Consider the following 7,705-nt stretch of genomic DNA (forward strand, 5'->3'; position numbering starts at 1 on the left):
GGAACAAAGCAAAGTAAATGAAGCTCCTGCAACATTGGAAACGTTCAATAGCGGCCTCCATTTGAGACCGCCGAGCCAGCTAGGCTAGCTGGGCTTTCGTGTCTCTCCCCCTATACGGAATCTAGCAGGATCCCGGAACAGATAGCTGTGCTCACAGCAATTTAGCCCAACAGAGCCGCAGGATTCAAAATAAAATAAAAGTATATAAAAACACTGTCAGCTTTTAAACCGAGGTCTTTAGTTCAGGTTCCAGCGTTCGACAGGTTTCAGGTTCGGCGTTCGACAGCGTTCAACAACAACAATCATACGTCGTGCTCTCATGTGTGAGGAGTCTGTTGAAATGGCACTCACTTTTTCCTGGTGGAGGGAGTGATACTGAACAGAGTCCACCGCAGGGAGCTAGTGTGCACCAATGCCTCGCTAGCGGGTTGGGGGGCAGTGTTCAGAGGCATGGCAGCGAGCGGGTGCTGGAGCCCCCCATGGAGTGGCAAGCACATGAATGTGCTGGAGCTCAGGGCGGTTCGCCTGGCACTCCAACAGTTCCTGCCCTACTTGGAGGGGAAACATGTCCTGGTCAGATTCCTACAACACCACGGTAGCGTTGTATATCAATCACCAGGGGGGACTGAGATCACGGCACCTCCACAAAATGGCTCGGAAGCTCTTGCTGTGGGCTCAGATCCGCTTAGCTTCACTGCGGGCAGCGCACATCCCCGGAGTCTTGAACCAGATAGCGGACATGCTTTTGAGAAATGGAGAAACCGGCCCTTAAATTTGTGTGCATACGCACCTCCCATGACTGCGAGTGGGCTGGGATTTCCCCAAGTGTGCTGTGCCGGGTGAGGCCACTAGACTTACGTTACACGGACTAAGACAATATGACAGTTGGATCAGCTGTTTGTGTGTTATGGTCAGAGAGTTCTGGGGAAGAGCCTATCGAAACAGAGACGCTCACATTGGATTGTGGACAGTATTATTACAGCATATCAGCTGGCTGGCCGGCCTTTGCCGTCTGCTGTGGTGGCGCATTCTACTGGAGGAGTAGCTACTTCATGGGCCCTGCTCAGAGGAGTTCCCCTAGATTAAATTTGCACCACGGCCAGTTGAGCGTCATCTACGACTTTTGCTATGTACTATCGCGTTAATGTTGCTGCCACCAACCAGGTCGGGACGGCCGTGTTGGGTGCTGCCTCCACTTCCCTGGAGGGGGATGGAGGGACGCAGCAACCATGACTGCCCTGAGCTCAGTCCTACGGATTTTGCGCTTGTCTGGCCATGCCTAGTTCCCCGATTAATCTGGTATTGTGATACCATATCGGAGTGATCCAATATAGTGCTACATAACAAAGATTACATATGTAACCATGGTTATATGAGCTATTTGACCACTCCAATCTTCTTGTCGGTGATCTACAGCGCCTCGAAAAGGACACAAGGTGGGAGTAGTGGGAAGGCAGCTATTTAAGGGGGTCAGCCGCAGCACTACCCGGTACACGGGACTAATTTGAATATCTAGACAAACAAACCTTTATCATAACTTGCTAACTTGCTAGCAAATAGTAGGTTGAGTTGCCATTAAGAGTAGCAGACTAGCTACATAACGTTAGCTAACTAGAGATGTTTTTGTGCAATGTAATTTTTTCTAGTTTCTGTTCATCTCAGTTCATGTTAGGTAATTGGAAAGTAGTAATAACTGCTTTAGCTAGCCACTTGATGTAGCACAGCTTGAAAGTTAGCTAGCTATGCTGCTTAGCATAACTGCTAGCATGCTATCTAACTTGCTATGTTTTGTATGCTGCTCCTATATGGTCCACTGAAGTTGAATCTGCTAATTAGCTAGCTATCTTGCACAGGTGTATAACATTATAAACATGTTTTGAAATGTAAGTTAGTTCAATGGCAAACTTTAACAAATGTTTTTGTTTTCTGTAGGGTACACTAATATGGACGTAGTGAACTTTGCTTCCTGTGCTATTGGAAAATGCCTGGATACTTTTTGCCTTCTACTGGAAGTGATCATCCGGTTTGTGAATTGGCTAGGCCGACTTTTCTCCCACATGGGTTCCTCTCTGCCAGTGGTGCCGAGTGGCTCCACCTTACTAGAATGCTATAACTGTGCCCTGAACTCCTTCCTCACTGTAACAGAGGTGGTCATAAGCACAGCACACTGAGCTTGTAATGTACTGGACGGATGGATGCAGACCTTAGGAGGGGTGTTTGAGTTTCAAAATGATGGGCCACCTCTCTTCTTATGTTGTGTGGAGCAGCAAGGAGCTGCTACACTGTGGACTAATGTCTGCACATACTGTGCTTGAACAGACTTCTCATTGGCACTCAGAACTGCTTCTCTGCAATGGTAGGGGCCTGGGAGGCAGTATCAAGCCCCCTGCATAAGCCTTGGAGCTGGCCCTCCCTTCTCGCCTTTCTATACAGCTGCCTGGTGGGCACCTCTGTACTGCTTTGGACACCCTGCCAGCTAGCCCTGGAGTTTCTGGGCTCTAGTGTGTCTGTTCAACATCTATTGCCTGCTCCTAACACCGGTCATCATTGCTTTGACCTTGCTCTATCTCAACCCGGCACTGCCTCGTGTGGCCAAGCAAAGTCTTCACTTTGTCAACACCATACCAGGAATGCTAAGTCTACAGAGGACCATCTGTAGACTTTACCTGCTGGCCATGGAGCGAGCTCAAGCTCTTCAGGATAATGCTGCCAGACCACAGGCCATGGGGCAGGTGGCACAAGCCGGACAGCCAAGAAGCAGAACAGTACATGATCATTAGAAGGCAAATGACGGACTCCTCTTTAAATCTGCGTATTCCTCCAAAGCTCAGTTGTCCTGAGTCTGCACAACTCTGCCAGGACCTAGGAATAAAGGGAGACACTCAAGTTTTTTAATACTAAATCTCTTGACACATTGATGAAAATAATCATGGCCTCTAAAACTTCAAGCTGCATACTGGACCCTATTCCATCTAAATACTGAAAGAGCTGCTTCCTGTGCTTGGCCCCCTTATGTTGAACATAATAAACGACTCTATCCACCGGATGTTTACCAAACTCACTAAAAGTGGCAGTAAAAATGCCTCTTGAAAAAGCCAAACCTTGACACAGAAAATATAAAAAACTAATCGGCCTATATCAAATCTGCCATTCCTCTCAAACTTTTTAGAAAAAGCTATTGCGCAGCAACTCACGGCCTTCCTGAAGACGAACAATGAATACGAAACACTCAGTCTGGTTTTAGACCCCATCATAGCACTGAGACTGTCACGAATCCCGCTTCCTGAGTCTGTTTTTGCCTGTGTTCTGTCCTGGAGTGTTTTTCCGGTGTCCTAGAACGCACCTTGTCTGGTTGCCGGGCGACGTAGCTAGTTGGGAGATCTCTGATTACCCGCACCTGTATCCCATCAGCTATCTGCACACCTGGTCCTGATCATCAACCCTCCACTTCATAAGCTCTGACCTGACATCCATTCCCTGCCGGATCGTTAGCCATGAACAGTATGTTGTGCCAGAGTATCAGCCTCCAGTTTGATAGAGTTTGTGTTGTTGTTTTGTACGTCTTGCTTGCCTTGAACTTACCTCCGTTTTTTCTGTCTACAGTCATTCACCCGGAACACTCATCCCCTCCCTACCTGGACGTCGGTGACTTCAGTTACTCCCTTGGATCTGCTTACTCAATTCCATCAACTCACCTCCGCTGCCCGCTCCGCTACTTGGATTTTTCTATCACTACATTTACACTTGTAAATAAATACTCACCTTCGTCTTACTCTCCTTGTCCTGGTCTGCTTCTGGGTTCTACTTTAGAGATTCGTGATAGAGACTGCACTTGTGAAGGTGGTAAATTACCTTTTAATGGCGTCAGACCGAGGCTCTTTATCTGTCCTCGTGCTCCTAGACCTTAGTGCTGTTTTTGATACCATCGATCACCACATTCTTTTGGAGAGATTGGAAATCCAAATTGGTCTACACGGACAAGTTCTGGCCTGGTTTATATCTTATCTGTCGGAAAGATATCCGTTTGTCTCTGTGGATGGTTTCTGACAAATCAACTGTAAATGTCAGTGTTCCTCAAGGCTCCGTTTTAGTACCACTATTGGTTTCACTATATATTTAACCTCTTGGTGATGTCAATCGGAAACACAATGTTAACTTTCACTGCTATGTGGATGACACACAGGTGTACATTTCATTGAAACATGGTGAAGCCCCAAAATTGCCCTCCCTGGCAGCCTGGCAAACTTTCTACTTTTAAACTCGGACAAAACAGAGATGCTAGTTCTAGGTCCCAAGAAACAAAGAGATCTTCTGTTGAATCTGACAATTAATCTTGATGGTTGTAGTGTCGTCTCAAATAAAACTGTGAAGGACCTCAGCGTTACTCTGGACCCTGATCTCTCTTTTGACGAACATATCAAGACCATCTACGTAACATTGCAAAAATCAGAAACTTTCTGTCCAAAAATGATGCAGAAAAATGTATCCATGCTTTTGTCACTTCTATGTTAGACTACTGCAATGCTCTACTTTCCAGCTACCTGGATAAAGCAATAAATACACTTCAGTTAGTGCTAAACACGGCTGCTAGAATCTTGACTAGAACCAAAATATTTGATCATGTTACTCCAGTGCTAGCCTCTCTACAATGGCTTCCTGTTAAGGCAAGGGCTGATTAAGGTTTTACTGCTAACTTACAAAGCGTTACATGGGCTTGTGTTGGTTCCGTTTTTCTGTGCTCACAAATAAGGAACACTCAAAATGTGCACTTATAAATCATAACAATTTTTATCAAAATACAGCTGTAGACAGAAGTCAAAGATCAAACATGTGATGAGTTCTGCCCCATAGGAAAAGTCCCAAGTTATTTTATTAAGCCCGAAGTCCAGCCCTAGTGATGTCACTGCTTACGTCATTACCTTCTACTCATCAGACCAAGCCCATGCATACACAGCTATACAAACTTGCAAGAGAGATACAATAGTTCCAGTGTTTTCTAAGGCCTCAACAGTAAATGTCCACTCCCCCAAGTTGATTTCTAGAGGTATTTCTGACTAGTCTCTTATCTCGTTTACTCCCCTGCAGGGTTCTATGTTTATCTTTGAAGTGCTTTCGCACAGACCCCATGCAATAATTCATACATTTCTCAGACCATTTCTTTATAAGAGGCAGAGACTTAGAAGACTGGAACAATTTTAAAACCTTATAATGAATATATATATATTGTTAATCTGTAGTCTAGGACCCTATAAATGTGGAGGAGGGGTCCCATAGCCCCTCCCCATCTATTAATACAACATAAGCATTTATTATAACACATCAAACATTTGGTGCAGCCCCTATCATGACCCCAGTTTGACCCCATCACTTGCTCCTACCTATCTTTCCGATTTGGTCCTGCCGTACATACCTACACATATGCTACGGTCACAAGACGCAGGCCTCCTTATTGTCCCTAGAATTTCTAAGCAAACAGCTGGAGGCAGGGCTTTCTCCTATAGAGCTCCATTTTTATGGAATGGTCTACCTATCCATGTGAGAGACGCAGACTCCGTCTCAACCTTTAAGTCTTTATTGAAGACTCATCTCTTCAGTAGGTCCTATGATTGAGTGTAGTCTGGCCCAGGAGTGTGAAGGTGAACGGAAAGGCACTGGAGCAACGAACCACCCTTGCTGTCTCTGCCTGGCCGGTTCCCCTCTCTCGTCCATGCCATCCCTAGGAGTCTCTCTCACTCTCAACTCTCTAGAGACAGCAGGAGCGGTAGAGATACTCTGAATGATCGGCTATGAAAAGCCAACTGACATTTACTCCTGAGGTGCTGACCTGTTGCACCCTCTACAACCATTGTGATTACTATTATTTGACCCTACTGGTCATCTTTGAACATCTTGGCCATGTTCTGTTATAATCTCCACCCTGCACAGCAAAGGACTGACCAGCCCTCATAGCCTGGTTCCTCTCTAGGTTTCTTCCTAGGTTCTGGCCTTTCTAGGGAGTTTTTCCTAGACACCGTGCTTCTACACCTGCATTGCTTGCTGTTTGGGGTTTTAGGCTAGGTTTCTGTACAGCACTTTGTGACATCAGCTGATGTAAAAAGGGCTTTATAAATACATTTGATTGATTGAGTACAGCCTTCTGTTGCCAAAGGTGGAGTGGGGCACCAGTCATGGATCTAAGGGCCCCAGGTAGTCCTTCTGACCATACAGATACCCTTCTACCCCCAGAGCAGATTGGAAGAGAACAAGTGGAGTTATACTCAACACTTCAACAGTAGGTGGGATGACATCAACCTTGACCCAGACCAATACCACCACCCGTCTACAACAACAAGGACTACAGTGAAGCAGCAGCTGGGCCCCCCCAGTAGACACTGGCCTCCTCAGCCTGTTGAAGGAGCGTGAGGAGAGGAAGAAGTTAGTGATCTGTCAGGACAGGGTCAAGAACGTGCTGCCCTGCTGCCGCCTGTGTCAGCACTGCTCGGCCATCTTGCTGCAGCAGCCCCCCTAACAGCACAGCGGTCCCCTCTGCCGACAGGCCATCACATAGCCATCTTCCTCTGAGAGACCAAGGGGCCTGGTAGTGCACTATGCGGTCCCATTTTAGACACCTCCAGAGTCAAAGAGAGGGACACTGAGATAAATTGAGAGAAAGAAATGCAGCCATTCTGAAAACAACCAAAGTTAGCTGTGATGGAAAAAATATTACGATACTGGCATCATGGCAAAAATTTTAACAAGAAACAGACCAAACTCCTTGGTACTTTAACCTGCTGTATGTAAAAGAAAATGGGTGCCTCTGGATGAAAACATATTGATGTTTGTTTCCAACATTAGGGCTGTTTTTCTAAAGTTAAATCCCCTTTGTGTTTAGTTTCCTTGCCACAATACTAACGAGTTTCGCGATACTGGTATCGTTCCGGCCCTATTAGCAGTATGGGGATGGTTCCAGCTCCCCTTCCAATGGGTTTTAAAATAGCTTCTGCTATGTTGCATCTCTCTATTCTGTACATTTTAGATCTGCAAACACTGAAGGGGAAGACTTTACACTCAGGATGATGATAGACATCCATAATCTAGAGCTGTGCTGATAAAACACAACTCTTGTCTACTGTCATGTGAAAAATGGTACAGTATGTATGGGGCCTATTTAGTGGGGTGAAACATTCAGATAGACATGACCGCAGATAGACAAACATTTTATAGAATAGCATTGACTATAGAGTTGTTGGCTCTGTGCAGTACATTTCTATCTATAATGTTCTACCCTGAATAAGGCCATGGGGTTTCTGATGATTACACTTTGCTTACACCAGTTCCATAAATTCATATTGCAGCTTGCATTTTAGGTGTTTGGTCCTTTAGGTATAGTTTATATAAATGTGGACACATCCTTGATGGTTTTCCACAGTTGCACTAACTATATTGCACTGAACACAAAGCTGCTGTGCTGGCTTGTACAATGAGCAAAATATGAAACTGCATACTTCCAGTTCCATCTTTCAGGCACAGTACTGTAGGAGAGCTGTACTTGTACTGTCATATATTTTATATAGATAGCTTATGACTACTAGGCCTATAACAATGTACAGTATAAATGGTGAATAATCCAATTTCTTTTGGAACTAATAAATAAAATAAAAAAGACTAACACTGCTCTAGTTATATATTTAGTGGAACTGTTTGTAACCTCCCATAGTGTAACACT

The 7,705-nt window shown here is 45.2% G+C and overlaps 1 pseudogene; it reads left to right on the top strand.

The window, feature by feature from the left end:
• The first annotated feature begins 1,943 nt into the window (after window positions 1–1,943).
• LOC139536681 (E3 ubiquitin-protein ligase RNF26-like) lies at window positions 1,944–6,547 on the top strand (annotated as a pseudogene).
• Window positions 6,548–7,705: the final 1,158 nt, after the last annotated feature.

This window comes from Salvelinus alpinus, chromosome 13 (assembly GCF_045679555.1).
Source record: "Salvelinus alpinus chromosome 13, SLU_Salpinus.1, whole genome shotgun sequence".
NCBI classification, from domain to species: Eukaryota; Metazoa; Chordata; class Actinopteri; order Salmoniformes; family Salmonidae; genus Salvelinus; species Salvelinus alpinus.